Below are 19,040 nucleotides of genomic sequence, written 5' to 3' on the forward strand. Positions count from 1 at the left end.
TGTCCCAGACTCTCATCACACTTTTGGTGTTTAGTGTACTGCCACCTATACGGTAATTCACGGATACATGTTTTTCCCCCAAAGGGGATAACTCTACATTTCTTGGCATTGAGCTTGAGCCCATGGCTCTGGCACCAAGCATCTGTTTCTGTAAGGCCCTTTTGTAGAGTATCCACATCATTTGGGGATTCAATAATGGCTGCCAGTATGCAGTCATCTGCGAACTTTGTTAGCCAGAGTCCCTTAGTGTTGGCCTGTACTTCAGAGAAGTAGATGCCAAACAAGAGAGTGGTCCCAGGACTGAACCTTGAGGTACCCCACTTGTCTGGAGCTGGATTTGGAGTCAGCCACTTTTACAGTGTGGGTTCTATCAGTAGGCCAGTTAGCAACCCATTGGGTGACGTAGGCATTAATGCCCAGCTTAGTAAGTTTATCTATGATTCCAGAGTGGGGGATGGTATCAAAGGCCTTGCCAAGGTCTAGATAGGCTGTGGACCACCTTACCCTTGTCCATGGCTCTGGAGACCGATTCGAAGAAGTCAATCAGGTTCAGGAGACAAGATCAGCCCTTCACGAACCCAAACTGGGTGGGTTCCAGTGTTTGAAGGTTGCCAATGTCTTTGTTTATAAGTTCCATGATAATACGCTCCATGGCCTTGCAGATGAGGTTTGTCAGACTGATAGGACGGTAGTTTCCAGGATCCAAAGTGGATCCCCCCTTGTGGAGTGGGATAACTGTAGCTCTGCGCCACTCTGTGGGCATGAAACCTGAGGTGAGGCTATAATTAAACATGACACTTAGGTGAGGTGCCAGTTCATATTGTAGTACACAGCCCAGGAAGTCATCTGGTCCCATGGATGCTGTATTCTTAGCTTTGGAGAGTGCGTTTTTTACCTGTGTGGCCATTACCAGAATTTGGCAATCTTCCAGTATTGAGATGGGCCATTTAGGGGGTGAAGTGTAGTACACAGCCCAGGAAGTCATCTGGTCCCATGGATGCTGTATTCTTAGCTTTGGAGAGTGCGTTTTTTTACCTGTGTGGCCATTACCAGAATTTGGCAATCTTCCAGTATTGAGATGGGCCATTTAGGGGGTGAAGTTGGCACTGAATCGATCTGCCAGGATATTGGCGATATCCTTGGGATCAGTATATTTAATGCCATTTGTTTAGCTCAGAGCAGATCCGAGCATTGCCATTTAGATTCTTGACAGTTATAGAATGCCTTGGGGTTGTCTTTGGAATCTTTGGCAATTTTATTTTCGTAACTAGCTTTGGAGGATTTTATGAGGGATCTCAGTTTCTTACTGAGGCTGGTAAGGGTGATGACTTACCAAAGGGTGAGAGAGTGGTGATCGGAGCAGATTTCAATGGGCATGTTGGTGACAAGAACAGAGGGGATGAGGACGTGATGGGTAGGTATGGTGTTAAGGAAAGGAATGCAGAAGGTCAGATGGCTTTGGTGAATATGTATTTTAACAAGAGGGAGGAGCATAGGGTGACATACAAGAGTGGAGGGAGATGCACACAGGTGGATTATATCCAATGCAGGAGGGCCGGTTTGAAGGAGATATGGAGACTGTAAAGTGGTGACGGGGGGGGGAGGGGGGGTAAGAGTGTAGTTAGGCAGCATAGAATGGTGGTCTGTAGAATGACACTGGTGATCAAGGAGGAGGAGGAGGAGGAGGAGGAGTGTGAGAGCAGCACCAAGGATCAAATAGTGGAAACTGAAAAAGGGCGATTGTCAGGCGAGTTTAGGGAAGAGTTAAGACAGGCACTGGGTGGCAATGAAGTGTTACCGAATAGCTGGGTAACTATAGCAGAGCTAGTAAGGGAGACTGCTAGAAAGGTGCTTGGTGTGACATCTGGACAGAAGGAGGACAAGGAGACCTGGTGATGGAATGAGGAAGTACAGGAGAGTATACAGAGAAAGAGGTTGGTGAAGAAGTGGGATTGTCAGAGAGATGAAGCAAGTAGACAGGAGTATAAGGAGATGAGGTGCATGGTAAAGAGAGAGAGGTGGCTAAGGATAAGGTGTATATAGAGAGCTATATGAAAGGTTGGACACCAAGGAAGGAGAAAAGGACCTGTTCCAATTGGTAGACAGACCGAGCTAGGAAAGATGTGCAGCAGGTAAGGGTGATAAAGGATAGCGAGGGAAATGTGTTCACTAGCGAGGAGAATGTGTTGAACAGATGGAAGGAGTAATTTGACGGGCTGATGAATGAAGAGAATGGGAGAGGGAAGGCTAGATGATGTGGGGATAGTCAATCAGGAAGTGTAATGCATTAGCCAGGCGGAAGTAAGGATATCTATGAAGAGGATGAAGAATGTAAAGGCTGTTGGTCCAGATGACATACCTATGGAAGCTTGGTGTTTAGGAGAAATGGCAGTGAATTTTTTAACCAGACTGTTTAATGAAATCTTGGAAAGTGAAAGAGAGAGGATGCCTGAGGAGTGGAGAAAAGGCGTTTTTAAGGGTGATGTGCAGAGCTGTAGTAACTACAGAGGATAAAACTGATCAGTCACAGCATGAAATTATGGGAAAGAGTACTGGCAGCTAGGTTAATAAGGGAGGTGATCATTACTGATCAGCAGTATGGTTTCATGCCAGGAAAGAGCACTACAGATGCGACATTTGCTCTGAGAGTGTTGATGGTGAAGTACAGAGAAGGTCAGAAGGAGTTGCATTGTGTCTTTGGGGAGTTAGAGAAAGCATATATGACAGGGTACCTAGAGAGGAGTTGTGGTATTGTATGAAGAAGTCGGGAGTGGCAGAGATGTATGAAAGAGTGGTACAGGATACGTACAAGGGTAGTGTGTCCGCGGTGAGATCTGCAGTGGGAGTAACAGATGCGTTTAAGGTGGAACTGCATCAAGGATCAGCTATGAGCCCTCTCTTATTTGCACTGGTGATTGACAGGTTGACAGATGAGATCAGACAGGAGCCCCCATGGACTATGATGTTTGCAGATGACATTGTGATATGTAGGCAAGAGTAGGGAACAGGTTGAGGAGACCCTGGAGAGGTGGAGATAGTCCGGCTAAGACAGAATATGTATGTGTGTGAATGAAAGGGAGGATAGAGGAATGGTAAGGATGCAAGGAGTAGAGCTGACAAAGGTGGACGAGTTTAAATACTTGGGATAAATGGTTCAGAGTAATTGTGAGTGGAAGAAGAGAGTACAGAAAGGATGGAAAAGAGAGCGTCAGGAGTGATTTGTGACAGACTAGTACCAGTAAGAGTGAAAAGGAAGGTCTACAAAAGGGTAGCGAGACCAGCTATGTTATATAGGTTGGAGACTGTGGCATTGACAAAAAGGCAGGAGTCAGAGCTGGATGTGGCAGAGTTAAAAGATTTGCACTGGGTGCGACAAGGATAGACAGGATTAAGAATAAGTATATTAGGAGGGTCAGCTCAAGTTGGACGGTTTGGAGACAAAGCCAGAGAGGCAAAATTGCATTGGTTTGGACATGTGCCAAGGAGGGATGCTGGGTATATTGGGAAAAATGATGAAGCTGCCAGTTAAGAGGAAAAGAGGAAGGCCTAAGATAATGTTTATCAATGTGGTTAGAGAGGACATGCAGGTAGTTGGTGCAACAGAGCAAGATGCAAAGGACAGGAAGAAATGGAAACAGGTGATCCGCTGTGGCGACCCCTAACCGGGAAAAGCCGAAAGAAGAACAAGTAGTAGAAGTACACACACACCAGACAAGGAGATTTCTTCAATGCATAAATTATGCCAAAAGAGAAAAAGAAATGGAGATCAGAAATCAAACTAGGGCAACTATGTAGAATTACTGACAGAACCTACTGTCAATTGGATGGAAAAGTTAGTTAAAATTTGATGGCTTTAACTTTGAACTGCATACACCCACAACTGCTTTGTTACTATGGTCATCAGCAACACCAGTATTCCATTAAAACTGGACACAAACAAAACTGTAGCACACAGCCAAAACTCACTGATAAAACAGCAACAATGCAAGACTCCATTCCAAATTATTGCCCAATTTATACTGGAAAAAAAAAAAAAAGGAAAACTCAGCTTTAATCCAGTGAGGTTACAAAACACACCTAGTTTTCTCCTTTGCCAGGCTGAATGCATGCATAATGCCCATTACTCTGACCTCTAAAAGCAAATATTTCCTTGCATACAGCCCCACCCTGGGTACAGCAGTTGCACTCTGTCTGCAGCCCTCCCCTGGTATGTCCAATGGATCAGATACAATCCAGATCCTTTCCCCAAGTGTTAAGGCAGTGGCATAAACATCTCACTCCCATTCATCGCCAAGATGGTTTGTCTAGCAACGTGTTAACTATGAACCCCGGTCACTGGGAACCTAAGGAGAGCCAAAGCCTCTACTCTTAAAAAGCTGGCACTTCCACTTTGAACTTCCTGTGCAAAAAAAAAAAAAAAAAAAAAAAACTTGCAAATATATACCACCCCAATTTATTAACCAGATAAGCCCACAAGACACAAGTATCCCTTTACAGGGGACACATAGCACTTTCTGGTTAACAGATTTTACTCAAAAATACTGGAATAAGCAAATAGAGACTTGCAGAATTTGAAACAAAGGATTATGAAATTAAGTTTATTACCAAATCCCTGTTAATCTGCAATAAACTGTAAACTCTAAATTGCATCTGCTCAATCTGGATTAGACTCAAATTTTTATTCATATGCTTTGTAAAAGAGAAACAAGGTTTAAACAATGTTAATCCAAGAATTCTGGGACACCCTGGGAAAGCAGGTGACTGTTTTTACTTGATCTCATCACCTTTATGGTGACTTAATGGCCCTACTGTCCTAGTTCAGGAAAAACTTTGTTTAAAGGACACAAGGTCTACAGTAACTCTAATATCCGCAATACAGAATATGCCAGCCTGACCTGTGTCACTAGGACCCCCCCCCCCCCTTCAGCATTTCTATAACACATGGAACAAGCAAGGCTAACATAGGAAAGCATTACTGTGGCTCAGGAAAAACATGTCTGAGGTGACAGCAGAATGGCAAGACTAGATACAATTAAAACACTCTAAAAAGCTGTTTGCTTGCTGGTCATTTATCAATAACCCACACTGGTTATGCAATTATTGCTGAAAAAAGTTCTGAATAAACATCTAATTAAACAAACATCTTATTCTCCTTGAGCCTTCCTCTAACTTACCCTAATCTTTACACATCAAAACCAGCAGGAAACTATCTACAGGTTGCTTTAAAACAACTCTTCTTACTATAAACCTCTAATCCCTCACCCCTTCAAAAACTACCCCCACTAGTGTTTTTTTCCCCTTTATTCTTTCAACCTAACTACCCCCAGTGATCTCTTTTCATTTCTTAACTTTCAACCCATTTCAATATTTACAAAAAAGGCGTGTGTATATATATATATATATATATATATATATATATATATATATATATATATATATATATAGCAAATTACTCAGACATTGTAATTTCCCATAATTTTAGTCCATTTCTCATTTTGTTATATTGTACTGTAATTTCTGTAAATTCTTGTAAAATACTGAGTAATCATATACGTCTTTGTGGAGCTTCTCTCCCCAAGCCTCCACTGAAAATGGGCTCCTGTCCAAGTCGGAATTTCCCAGCAAACAAATGTCAAACAAAAATAAATCAGCAAAATTTCCAAAGGAAAAAAAAAGTGAGAATATGATAGTCAGGAACTTTATTCTGTGTTAAAGGGGAAAAAATTAAGTCCAGCTTCATTCCCATGCTCACCACAATAATTCATGCTAACCACCCCAACCCAAAACATGCAACTTATCCTTTAAAAAGCCCTTTCCGTAACACTAAACAAGACAGCTCAAAGAGACAAACACTACACCTCCCCCAACAAACACACTATCTATCCCCTTACCCAACGCTTACACAAGTACTCATGCACAAACTCCCAGAACCATCACTTACATTTATCAATCAACCAGAAGTCTCCCAATGCAGATTCTGCAGAAATGGTACTTCACTTGAAACCAAAAATAGTTAACCTAAGTCACACAAATGTAATTCAACCACACAGACACACAAATATCACACACTACTCATTTGTCTATCACCCCCGACCTCTTAAATGGTATAGGCATCCTTTTGGCACTCTAGCCAAAAACATTGCCCAATCTGTTCCAAGTGCCTTGCATACTTTTAATGAGCAAATTCGATGGTACAAGTATTTTGGGAACATAAAGACATGCACTCTTACTAGAAGCAAGATGGAAAATTTTCCTTCAAGATTTTCTAAAAAAGATTAATCAGAAAAACGTATAAAAAGGGGAAGCAACACTATTTATAAAGAAATACAGGCGCGCACAAAAAAAAAAAAAAAAATGCAAACTGAAGACAAGTGACAGTCTAGGCAGTGTGGGAAACCGATATGCCTTTAACTCTTTATGCAACTACAAAAAAGGCAACACCTACAAAAGGGAATAGTGATTTCCAGTCAAACCTGACAAATGTAAGCATCTCCTGCAGTAACAAAGTTGGATATTTCAATACTATAGTGAATAAACTCTGGAAAACAATTGAAATGTTATCACAAAGTCTCAGGCAGAAAAAAAATATCCGATACATTACAAACAGAAGACACATTTAGTTTTAAACTAAAGATGGACTAAGCAAAACTAGTACCTTCAACATAAGGTATGCCATATGAGAAAGATAAATACCAGTATTTCTAGATAAGGTATTTGGAAGGGATGGTTTAACAAAGGGACACAGGAATGTTTTGAAAAACAAGACTACTCATCAGGTGCATTTAGTATTCTTGGAGCAGTTTTCTTGCACAAGCTGCAGGAAGACAGTAATGTTGACATGTTCTCTGCATGTTAAACACGTAACATGCTGATATTTTCAAAGCTATATGCAAACACACTAACAAGCATTAGTATGTCATTATATATAAAAATTACACATACAAAATGTATATATAAATTACAATCAGCTCATCGGATACTGCAAAATTAGCACAATTTTAAAAGCCCAAGTAAAACAAATTTTTCAGAATCAAAGTGCTCCTGTCTCGGGGCATAGTTTCCAATTACATATGCAAATAAAATTTTATTGTTAATACGGTTTATAGAACAGGGGTTGCTTCTCCGCCTAATATCTATTTACATGCATTTTAATGCAAGATCTGTAAATGGAGAGTGTTACAACCCCCCCCCCCCCCACACACACACACACACACACACACACACAAATCTTAACACAAATTGCATATGCGATTACAATGGCATGAAAGGACGTAGGTAGGCACACTCCCTGCATTCAAATGTATTTTTTTTCTGAATATCACTCAGAATCCTTGCTTCTGGAAGAACACATCCTGACCAGTATGCTATGTATTCACCTAATCTGCGTTATAAAACTTGTTCTTGTGTAAATATAGATTGCATTAAATTGTTACTTGGATCATTTCTCCCCGGGCATCCACCGAGAAACAGCACATGCTCCCTGTCGGACTTTCACAGTATTAAAAAAAAAAAAAATCCATCCATATTTCCTCATCCCCTTTCCAGTTTTGCACATGGGGTCAGGGCAAACGACTGTCAAAGTGTACAACTGTACTGTTTAGCACTAGAAAAATATTCTTACACCACAATGCATACCTGTTATCAAGTACGTGTGTTTTGGAAGAATGCAATATGTGCAATAATTTGAGCGTACAGTACATTTAAGAAACAGATGGAGGTTACCGGTAAGAGGTCAGAGTACAAAATGTACAAGTATAACTACATTCCTGATACCTCTAAAGATTAATACAAGTTAACCAGGTACAGCAAAAACATGCAAAACTGCAGTAACATTTGCGGAATAAGTGCGGGCTAGGCAGCCTGGCGTTTGTGCAATTCGTGTTCCTAACCATCATCCTCATTTATCTCATAAGACATTCCACCTCTCTCCCTTCAGCACCACCTAACCAATCAAACTACTCAGACAAGTTCACCTGGGTCACACATCCGAATTCAGAAGACTTGCGCCATACCTCCAACAACACGAGTAATAAGTTACTAGTTTCCCCGAAATGTGATTTAATATACTGAAAATTACGTTTTAAAACACATTCCTGACCATCCATTCAGAATCCTGTTAACTTTAGTACACTTGATTCTTACAACTCCTACTTTTTTAAACACTTCCGAGTAACACATTTTTGAGATACAAAAACTATGGAGGTAGACTTGTGCTTAACAGCTGCATTTGATAAAAATAAGGAGCGATCATTTCTAACGCGCCAGAATACTACCACTTTTCATCACAACTCTCACCGTGCTCACGAATCAAGGACAAACCCCAAAACGCTGGCGGTCAAAGACCCAAAGCGAGGGACATTTCTTTTCAAGTCACTTGAATCATAATGCAATTTTCTGAATAATTTAGTAGTATGAAACGCTAACACATGGAATTGTTGATTGACTGCAATCCTCAGTGTTTTAGGGAAAAGACATTTTATGAGGGGCAGGATGAAAGCGAGAGGTAAAAAACCTGGGAGCATGGGAAACTTCACCTTTCACTGATCAAGCCCTTTCACTGATCAAGCCACGGCAGTAAAATAACTTCCTGAACATACAGTCACCCCTCAAATTTATGCTGAGCTGTACAAGCTATCACGCCAAAAGTAGGCAACTGCAATCCTCAGTATTTTAGGTAAAAGACATTTTAATGAGGGACAGGATGAATGGGAGAGGTAAAAAACTGAGAGCATGGGGAACTGTGCCTTTCACTGATCAAGCCACGGCAGTAAAATAGCTTCCTGAACGCACAGTCACCCCTCAAATTTATGCTGCGCTATACAAGCTATCACGCCAAAAGTAGGTATATATCTCAACTCTAACAGACCTCAAAGCCAGACAACACGTAGGAGTAGGCGGCATCCAACAGACTAAAAACAGAAAAGATCAAGGTTATGAATTTGTGTAAGCTTAACGAGAATACAGTATGTAGTCAAACACCATACCGTTAAAAAATAAAACTAGCACTTACTACAGGCTTTATTACCCAAGTGACTAACTTGCACCTGTAATTAAGACTCACAAATTGTAGTGAAATTCGCAAAACTAGGTTCTTTATTCTTTTAAGAATGCTTAGGTTTTTTTTGGCAGACATTCAGCCAAAGTGAAAATGACGCCTCTGTATAAATTAGCCGTCACAACTCTCTTCTAAACCTGAACTTGCCTTATGACTGCAGTAAAGCTCACACCACTCGAGTGTACAAACCATGGTACAGCGTGCCCACATTTAAATACATTTCTTTAGCTATTCCTTGCTAATTAATGTTGCCACCCTCTCGCCCACTATAAAACGTATTAACATAATAATTGCAATAAATCTCCACAGCATAAATAAGAATCACAGATACAGCACTACTATCCCTGCAAATGCGATATAATTCATCATTTTAACACTAAAAAAAAATACTAATTAACGTGTATATTGGATGTTAAAATACAAATATATTTACCTTTCCTAAACACTTCAGTCTGCTAACCAAAGTTTACTGTGCCTGTCACTAACGAATCTAATTGTAAATAAATGCATCAGCCCATAAGGCTACTGCAGCTGCTTGGTCTCAAAAGGGCCCTTGTTAACAATTCTGAGGAAAGCAGTAGGATGTCTGTTGCTCAGCCTTCCCGAGTTACGCATATGACATCAACATCAATTGTAATTCAGGCCAAAATAGGCAACCGCCACAACTCACCTCTTTATTTCCTCCCAAAGCCAGCAAATGTTTGTCCTCTGTCACAAAAGTCCTCAAAGAATCTATTTACCCACAACACTAGAGAAAGCGGTTCTCAGTGAAATAACCCTGCTAAAGTGAGGCACCCCGTGTTTCAACGCGCAGGCGCCATTTCAAGAGTTCTACCCCTCAGTCACTTCCTGGATGTGGTGTGGCAGTGGTTTCTGAAGCAGAGAAATTATTTGACAGTTTTAGTTAACTTAGTTGTCCGTCTAACGCAAGCAAGTCTTGTTTGCCACTAATTTGTTGTGCTGGAACTTTTTTTTTTTGCTAACGTTTTCAATGGTTCTGTGTTAGCAGCGATGTATTTTAAGTATCATTTTTTTCTCACAACAGCAGTGGGAAATTCTGTAATAAACAAAGAAAACTGGCGTTTGTTAGATGCGCTCTTTTGGGGGGACTCTGTCTACGTGAGTTTTGTCCATTCAATACGCGAAATTCTGCCGTCAAGATCAGCCTTATGTGAAAAGCGCACTGCACTGCCCCCAGGCAAAAAAAAAAAAAAAAAAAAAATACTCCGTTCCGCCCACTCTCACTTACCCAATACCTCTCAACTGTACAGATTTTTGCAACATGTCCAGATTTTTTGCGGAAAGGAGGAGAATATTTTTGTATGTTTTTCATAAAATTGTGGGTTTCTAGCAAATCCTGGAGGACTGAAGTCAGAAAACAATGACAGACAAGTTTAAGACTTTATACCCTTCATAACATTCTTGCTAATGCAAAATGTGCTATTCTATTAACTTTATACGTTTGTAAGAGCAATATTTTAAAAAGTGCCCCTATTTTTGTGCCCTTGTCCCCCCATGATTTATGGCGTTGTCTAGATTTCAAGTTGAGAGGTGTATGCCAGTTACCCTGCACTTCTCAAGTGTTTCTCCATGTCCTCACACCACACAAGCATATCACTTTCTTTTTAGGGCTGCCTGCCACCTTTTCAAATGCCCAAAGTGGGACATTTTTTTGTAGAAAGGTGAAATTTTGCAGGACAAAACAGTCACACAGCCAGTGCAAAAGGTAATATTTGGAGAAAAGGTGTTGAATTACACTTAATAAATAAATACAATAAATGTATATTAATTCTCATTCTGTTACTATATTAATGCCTCATATTAATATTTTTAATATTTTAAAGATGTCCCTGATTATTTCTGGATTTGTTCCCTTATTTGTTGAGAGCTATACTGTCCTCTGTCTTTTTAACACACCCAAGCTAGGCAATACTGCACTGTAATAACTGTGGAGTAAATAACATAATTAAGCAGGGTGTCAGAGGCCACTATGCCCCCAGAAGCCACTGAGTTCTAAATCCTCTGAGGTGCACTTTAGAGCATTCTGCCAACTATTTTATGCAACGATGGCCTGAGCAAACATTTCTTTTATCATTTCAAATACACTTTAACTGGCCAAAACTGCACAATAATAATTGTGCAGGAAATAAGCTGAATTAAATAAGTAGCAGTGGCCCCCAGACATCATAGGAGCAGGTTCTAAAGGTCTGAGATGCATTTTAAAAGTTTTGTTTTCCAGTCTTTTGAGCCACTGACAGCCTGAACAAACAATAACAATTTGGTAACCAGGGTTGACCTGGTCTGGTTAAGTGACTTGCTCAAGGTCACAGAGTAGGCATATGAAGACTTAAGAAATCAAACCATATACCAGAGGGAAAACCAGTTCACAGCATTAACCCTTTGCACCAATTGCCAGACCAAAAAAATCATGAGTCAGAAAAGAAATTCAGTCTCTCCTGCTCTCTTTCTTTTTTAACTTCAAGTAAGATAAAAGTTGCATCCAAGGGTTCAAGTTTAAAACTGACAAAACAGCAGTTTGCAATACACTGAAAACACAAATGCTTTTCAGTGTACACAAGTAATTATACTGGAATAGTGCCTACCTCTTTTCCACAACCCCAGGAAAAAAGATCATCTTCTGTTACCTCCCCCAATCTTAGATTTGAATGAAAGTGAACAACAATATGGCCATAGTCATGTATATCAAGTTTTTGTTATCATCCATATGCAAGGAATGCCTCCTCGCCCCTAAAAACAGCCACCATCCATGCACTTTTCTGATGTAAGACTGGGACAACAGTAAAAGAACAATTGCATCAGAAACATTTTAACTTGTTGCTCTTAGACATGTATACGCAGCACGCCTCTTACAGCTACTCTCAAACGTTAACCACCTGTGTATACATCTGGTGATTGTGAGGAAAATGGAAAACAAATATAACGATCACGTATGTATGTATATATATTCCAATCTTTTTCTCCTAGAAAAGCTATTGCAACCTTCTTTGCACCCCTTTTAAAGTTTGATTGTGAGGACATAATGACCACACCATCACCAGCCATCCCAACACACTCTGTAATGACCTTATGTGCACACCACTGAGTGTGGACAGTTTTAGACAAGGGGAGGCCAGGAGCAGAGATTTGAGGATGAAGTCTCTCTATTAAACCTGTGTCAAAATCCCATTATGCAGACAAAGGCCCCTGAAGTTCTGAGGGTATAGATGAACTATTATTCATTTTATGCATTTTTTATAACAGTAATTCTTGTTAACTGTTTCTTTCTTTGCTACTAGACAGAATAAATCTGGATATTCCAACATTCTGTGCAGACCTTGACCAGGGCATGTTGAATTAATCAAGGTATCTTTTTGGGGGTAGGGGTAAGGAGATATGCATCTATACATTCAGGGCCGGCCTTTGGTCAACTGGTGCCGTAGGCAAAAGCTCTACACAATGCCCCCCCCCAACACCAGTCAGTGCCCCCATCTTGGTCTACCTACGCCATTCAGATTACTGGAAAAGTGCCCCTGCTAGAGCAGCAGCCTAGGCGGCCACCTAGTTGGCCTATGCCTAAGGACGGCTATGTATACATGTCTGACAGTTACTATTTGTCCCCCAGTATCATATTCGACCATAGATAAGTCTGTGATATTATTTTCCCACACATTCCCACACATGCAGACACATACTGACAATACCCCTGGCAATATAAGTCTGTCACAAGATATCCATGTGTGCATGCAGACACACACACACACACACACACACACACACACACACACGCACACACACACTGCACATTTGCCTATAAGAGCCTGTCTTTGCATTGTGGCAGAATCCAGAGCACATAGATAAAGCCCATAAAAAGCAGTGTGCGTATGCAGACTCTAAATAGAAAAATAAAAACACAACCAAGAACTTAACTAGAGAACCAATCACTGTGAGACTGCAGTGCCACTCATCGTGTTAATTCCAAGACAAATCAGTTTCTTTTATACACAACCTGGCATGATCTTTAAAGACAGACACTTGTGTAAAATGCTGATGTCTGTGATGGAAAGTGGAAAAAATCATGTCTAACTTGTTATTGTTAAATACAGTGCATCTTCCCCACTGACACACGTGCATAAGCCTTAGCAATGATCATTTTACACTAATGTTATCAGATAAATTATTAAGTGACACTGTTCCTATCAAGCCAGTTCAGTGACTGTTTAACTGTGTTACAACAGCAGCAGGGTTAAGTCACTTTTAGGCAGAGATGACCTCTATACCATTCAGTTACAACTAGTTTACTGACTGTGTATGAGCACAACAGATGTCTGACTGATTTTTAAAAAATGGCCATGATATATGCACCTGCAAAGTCAGATTAATGACTGTTTAACTTAGTAATGACAGCAGGGTCATTTTTTTCCCTATAGGCATCCCCATATCTAGCAATTATAGACGCATTGTTGACTGTGTAAACTCAGATATCAGACTGCAGGAAAATAATGGCTACAGTAATTTATTTCATTTTTTTCAAGTTCACAAATGCAGCCTAATCCTGCAAAGATGCATTAATGACTGCTGATATCTAACCAGAGCTAATAAAGGCAGAGTCATTCAGTTTCATCCACATGCAGCCCTTGTACCTAACAGTTATACACCTCAGATGTCTGGTTTTGGTTAATAATGCTGCAATAATGTATTTAATTTTTTCATGAAAGAGTAGCTTGCTTTGCACAAGTACACATTAGTTCTTAAAAGCTAGACTAATGACTTTTTGACTTAAGCAAATAATGGAAGGTTCAGTAATTAAAAAAAAACACACAACCTCCTTACTCTAAGTGTATTACTTGACTGCCAACAGGTAGTTAATGAGTTCAAAAGTAGTGCAAATTGACACTCTTCTACCATTAATGTACTAGTGATTGGAAACACTCATGTACACACACATTGACGCATCTCTGACAAGGCTGAATACAGAGGGGGAGACAATGAGTTGCCTTTCAGGAGCCAGGATCTCTAACATAATCAAGAGACTTAATGAACTCTTAATTCAAATAAATATGATTATTTATTTATTTATGTAACATGTGTTTACTGGGAAAGTCCGACTGGGACACAGCCCATTATCAGTGGAGGCCTAGGGAGAAATTATCCATATGCATGTCTTTGGAATGTGGGAAGAAACTGGAGCACCAGGAGGAAACTCACGCAAAAACAAGGAGGGCACCCCAGATGAGAATCAAACTATTGGTCCTCTTGCTGTGAGGTGACAACACTAACTGCTTCACCACTGCGGTGCCCATATTATGACATGATATTAGATTATGACATGGTAATGGTCCATGCAGTTGTGAATGACTTGTCATGTAGAGCCATGAGACATTAAACTGAGACCCCATCTGCCTGAGTTAGTGGTACTTATCAGAAAAAAGAGTAGGGGAATTGTCCTGGTGCCCTAGCCAAATTTCCAGCCATAAATTTGAATACCACCTTGGGTCTCTCTTGCAAAGAGGCCATTGATATTGTGGGAATGACCCAATCAACAAAGTGTAGGTAAGTGAATAAATGACAATGTTCTCCATGCACGTCACAATTGCTGGTAAGATCTTGATTCTGAGTGGGAGCCTTCCTTGCCCTTGAATGATGCCAGAGCACAAGGAAAAGATAACTGAAAAGTTATTTAAAATGAATGATTGATGCCACTGATTGACAGTATGGTTTTACTTAATGAAGTTGCTGACTGCAGCTCTTTGTTGGTGCCTAGTAAAAATAAATGCAAAGCAGCTTTTGTGTGTTGGAACCAAAGTCTGATTAGCTGCTGATTTAGTGCCTTGTAAAAAACAAATTCTGGTTAGTGCACATAAACTTTGCAGACTATATACATTTTCAGTCGTATATTATTATTATCTTTCTTGCACAGAGTACTGAAATAACTTGTCTGTATAACAGACAACACATATAGCTCTGTACAGTTCACAGCTTTAATGTCTTCAAGTTTCTTCTCATACAACATGAAAGATGTTCTCCATTAAGAAAATCTCACTAGAAATCAGATTACATCTCACATATATACATTCTTATGAAACAAGTCTTTTCGTAACTCTCAAAGTCATTACTTTGGTATTTTCTGATGTCATGCAGCCTGTTTATTAAACTTTTAGGGAGTCTTTCCTATTTGAGAATATTTCTGTGTGAAAGCAGTCTTTCAATGATGTCATGCAGCCTGTTAATAATATGTTTTTTCTTGTACCTTTATTTTAGTCCTCTCTGCAGTATTGTTACACAGTCAGTATAGAACTGAAAAGTATTTGCTTTATGCTGTGAGAATTGAATGTATGCCTGCCCTCTGGCTGTTAAGGACCTGCATAATTTGGTGTAACTGAGTTTTTTCTTTTAACATTTACCTGCAAACAGATTATTAATGGCATATATGCACAACTGTGACATTTTATTACAATTACCAAATAAGATCTCTGCAGACTCTCGTGCATTTTGCTTAGTGCTGCACATGAATGCTTAACAATTATGTTTTAGTAACAATAATATTTTAGAAAAATGTAAGCCAACCTGGCCTGGCAACCAGGCTTGTTTTTTAACCTTATACATTTCAGTACCAGTAACATTTTATTTCTCCAACATTCCTTGCAACTATGCATTTTAGCCTTGGAAGATCTGAGCTCACATAAAACAAAATCTCTTATTTTTGTTCTATGCATTCCAGGCTCTGTGGACTATAGTACATCTCTTAACCTCTTCATTACTTTTCTTACCTTCACTCATTTATTAATACACTTGCAACTTGATATTAGAATACTGCTGTAAAACACTTAGAAGTATAATAAGTATTTGCAATTTGCATAACTATGCATATTATTATGTACTCAATACAACCTTATGTTAATAATATTGCTTTTGAATACTGTTTTTGCTGGAGTCTCTGCTATTTTTGATGCTATTATACAATTACAAAATATTGTAAGAAACAAAATAGATATTGGCTTAACTAACACATGCTTCAAGCAGATATATTTACATTATTTATATTTGCTGTTGTCTGTCTTTTTCTCTTGTGCATTTTAAACAGATGCACTTTAGGTGAAAAGAAAATACATGCGTGTCAGTCTTGTGACTTCATTTCTTTACTGCTTTTGAATATTTTCATTTGATTTGTATGCCCTAGAACTGTTCTGTTGTTTGAAATGGTGATTTTGAAATTATTTAGCAACTTAGCTATGAGAGATTGCCCCTGCATGTATGCTATGAGAAGGGTGTCATACGTTTTACATTACTGTTTAACTGATAAGTGTCTTGCTTTAACTGAATGAAAGTTTTAAAATGTTTGGGAATAAAAATTGAGAAACATCTGAGTAATGTTGTGCTGTGTACACTAACCATTTTCTAAACATAGAGTAGAATGTTGTAAATTATTTTTTATTAGTGTAGTGAACTGCTGTTGCTTTACCTCTTTACTAACTAGCTTATTTTTGTCTTGTGATTTTGCATGGACTGTCTGATATTTCTCAGTATTCTGTTCTGCTGACTCTAAAGCTTTTATGCACATCTGAAAAAGAGTTTGCATATGTTGTCTAAACTTTCTGAACTCACTCTGTCTCTTAGAAGTTTATTAAATTTTTCTGTCAGTTCACCATGAACCTCGTCTCTGTTCTTATCTGTTTTGTACTGTGCAGTGGCTTTATGCCACTTTTGTCTAACAAGATGTACAAAAGATTTTGTCAATAACTGATTTGACTGCTGTTGTAACTCTGAAATTAACATTTTACATACAGTGACAGGACATAATTGCAAGTGTATGAGCCTTATCTGGTTGTTTACCATTAACAATAGTCTGAACTGTACTTTTATGACATTGCATACAGAAAGCAGTTTCATATGACTTGCACAATAAAAATTTGCTGTCATACCAATCATGTTTCTGTTTAAGATACCAGTCAGATGTAATCCATTTACATATAGATATTCCTGACTGTCAACTTGCCCTAATAAGGTTTTACATTTGCTAATATGCTGCTTACACAACTTTTGTAGTCTATCTAAAATTGACACAATAATAATAATAATAATAAATAATAATAATAATAATAATAATAATGCTGTGTTTACTACCTTTCTTATCTTTAATGGCATTCATGCTGTTATCTAACCACAAACATTTGCTTACCAAAGTCCACGATAACTTCAGCTGGCCAATTCTGATCACCGTAGTTGGTCAGAAAACTTTTGTAGCTACTTGAAAAGCTGGTGAAATGAATCAGGCAGTTACAACTTCAAACCTGAAGTGTCAGTAATCTGGAGAATTCATGGCACTGGTTACTTCCTGCACGGCAGTCCTTCTTTGGAGTCAGACATCTGAGGGACTGTATTGCTGCAAACTGTGGAAATTGAAGTGTTCCTATTCTGGACTCAATCACATAAATGAATGTTAGTTACAGTACTTTCACTGAAGTGACCTTATACAAGGCACATGCACCACTCCCCTTGTGTTCAAATGCAGGCAAGGCTTGCCATTGAAAAGTTATTTAAAATGAAAGACTGATGTCACTGATTGACATATGGTTTTACTTAATGAAGCTGCTGACTGCAGCTCTTTGTTAGTGCCTAGTAAAAATAAATGCAAAGCAGCTTTGTGTGCTGGAACCAAATTCTGATTACCTGCTGATTTAGTGCCTTGTAAAAAACAAAGTCTGGTTAGTGCACATAAACTTTGCAGACTATTAACCTTTTCAACAGTATATTATTATCATTCTTGTGTAGAGTACTAAAATAACTTGTCTATATAACAGATGACACGTACAACTCTGTACAGTTAACAGCTTTAATGCCTTCAAGTTTCTTCTCATACAACATGAAAGATGTTCTCCATTAAGAAAATCTCACAAGAAATCAGATTACATCTCACATATATACATTCTTATGAAACCAGTCTTTTCAGAACTCTCAAAGTCATTACTTTGGTATTTTCTGATGTCATGCAGTCTGTTTATTAAACATTTAGGGAGGCATTCCTATTTGAGAATATTTCTGTGTGAAAGCAGTCTTTCAATGATGTCATGCAGTCTGTTAATAAGCTACTTTGTGTTCTTGTTTCAGTAAGTTGTTTTTGCCTCCATCTCGATTCCTTCTTTGCACCTGCATCTCAGGAATTCCTTATTTGTAATCCTTGAAGCTTGCATTAAACATTGAACATTCAGCTTATCCTCATCAGCATTTTTCTCGAGCTAAATACTGATTTATGTGAAACACAGGAAACAAAATCTTTAGTTTTCTTTTGATGCAACACAGTTTTATATTGTCAACACAATGATTACCATTACTATTAAAACTGGATGAATTATTTAATTTAAAAACTTTTTTTCTTTTGAAGTTCATTCTGTAAAAATGTTTTACCAGTTATAAGCTATATTTTGCAATTGCTGAATATTACTCTATACAGTGATGCTTTATGCAGTGATTTATTGACAATGCTTGTGAATATTACTGCAAAGGCATTTGCAGCCTTGTTTTTTGGAAAAACACGTTATAAATGTCAAGTTTTGACTTGTTACTATACATACAAATGAAATGAGGAGCAATTTCTGTGAACAGTTTAAAACTTGAATGCAAAATTGTCCATTTACACAGATAGAAAACATGGTTTATACACTGAAGAATGCTGTTTACATATTAAACCATTTGTTGTACAGTATGCGCTTACTTATACAGAATGTTTTTGTATTTGTACATATATGGGCTGTATTGTACACTCAGTCTAGTTTATTAAACTGAAGCCTGCTGATTTGTCTTACTACCGTATATGTTGATGGTAATCTAATCACTTAATGACAATAAAAAGCATAGGAGGTTACTAGGCTAATGGCCATAGGGTCCTTACAAGCCCAGCCAAGAGATTATGCCCCCCAAAAAAACCTCAGTCAGCACCTGTCGCCCCTGTCAATGAGAGTAAAATGTTTCACATGTATCAAGATTATAT

The 19,040-nt window shown here is 38.7% G+C and overlaps 1 protein-coding gene across 1 annotated transcript in view; it reads right to left on the minus strand.

Moving 5' to 3' along the window:
- The window catches only part of LOC122794974 (fatty acyl-CoA reductase 1-like), a 647,127-nt gene extending 636,897 nt beyond the window's left edge, over positions 1-10,230 (minus strand). The window contains exon 1 of the mRNA XM_044063565.1: positions 9,726-10,230. The gene's annotated coding sequence lies outside the window, so the exon portion shown is untranslated. The remainder of the gene's footprint in view (positions 1-9,725) is intronic.
- Positions 10,231-19,040: the final 8,810 nt, after the last annotated feature.

Source organism: Protopterus annectens, chromosome 2.part1 (assembly GCF_019279795.1).
Source record: "Protopterus annectens isolate FY-2018-M chromosome 2.part1, PAN1.0, whole genome shotgun sequence".
NCBI classification, from domain to species: Eukaryota; Metazoa; Chordata; order Ceratodontiformes; family Protopteridae; genus Protopterus; species Protopterus annectens.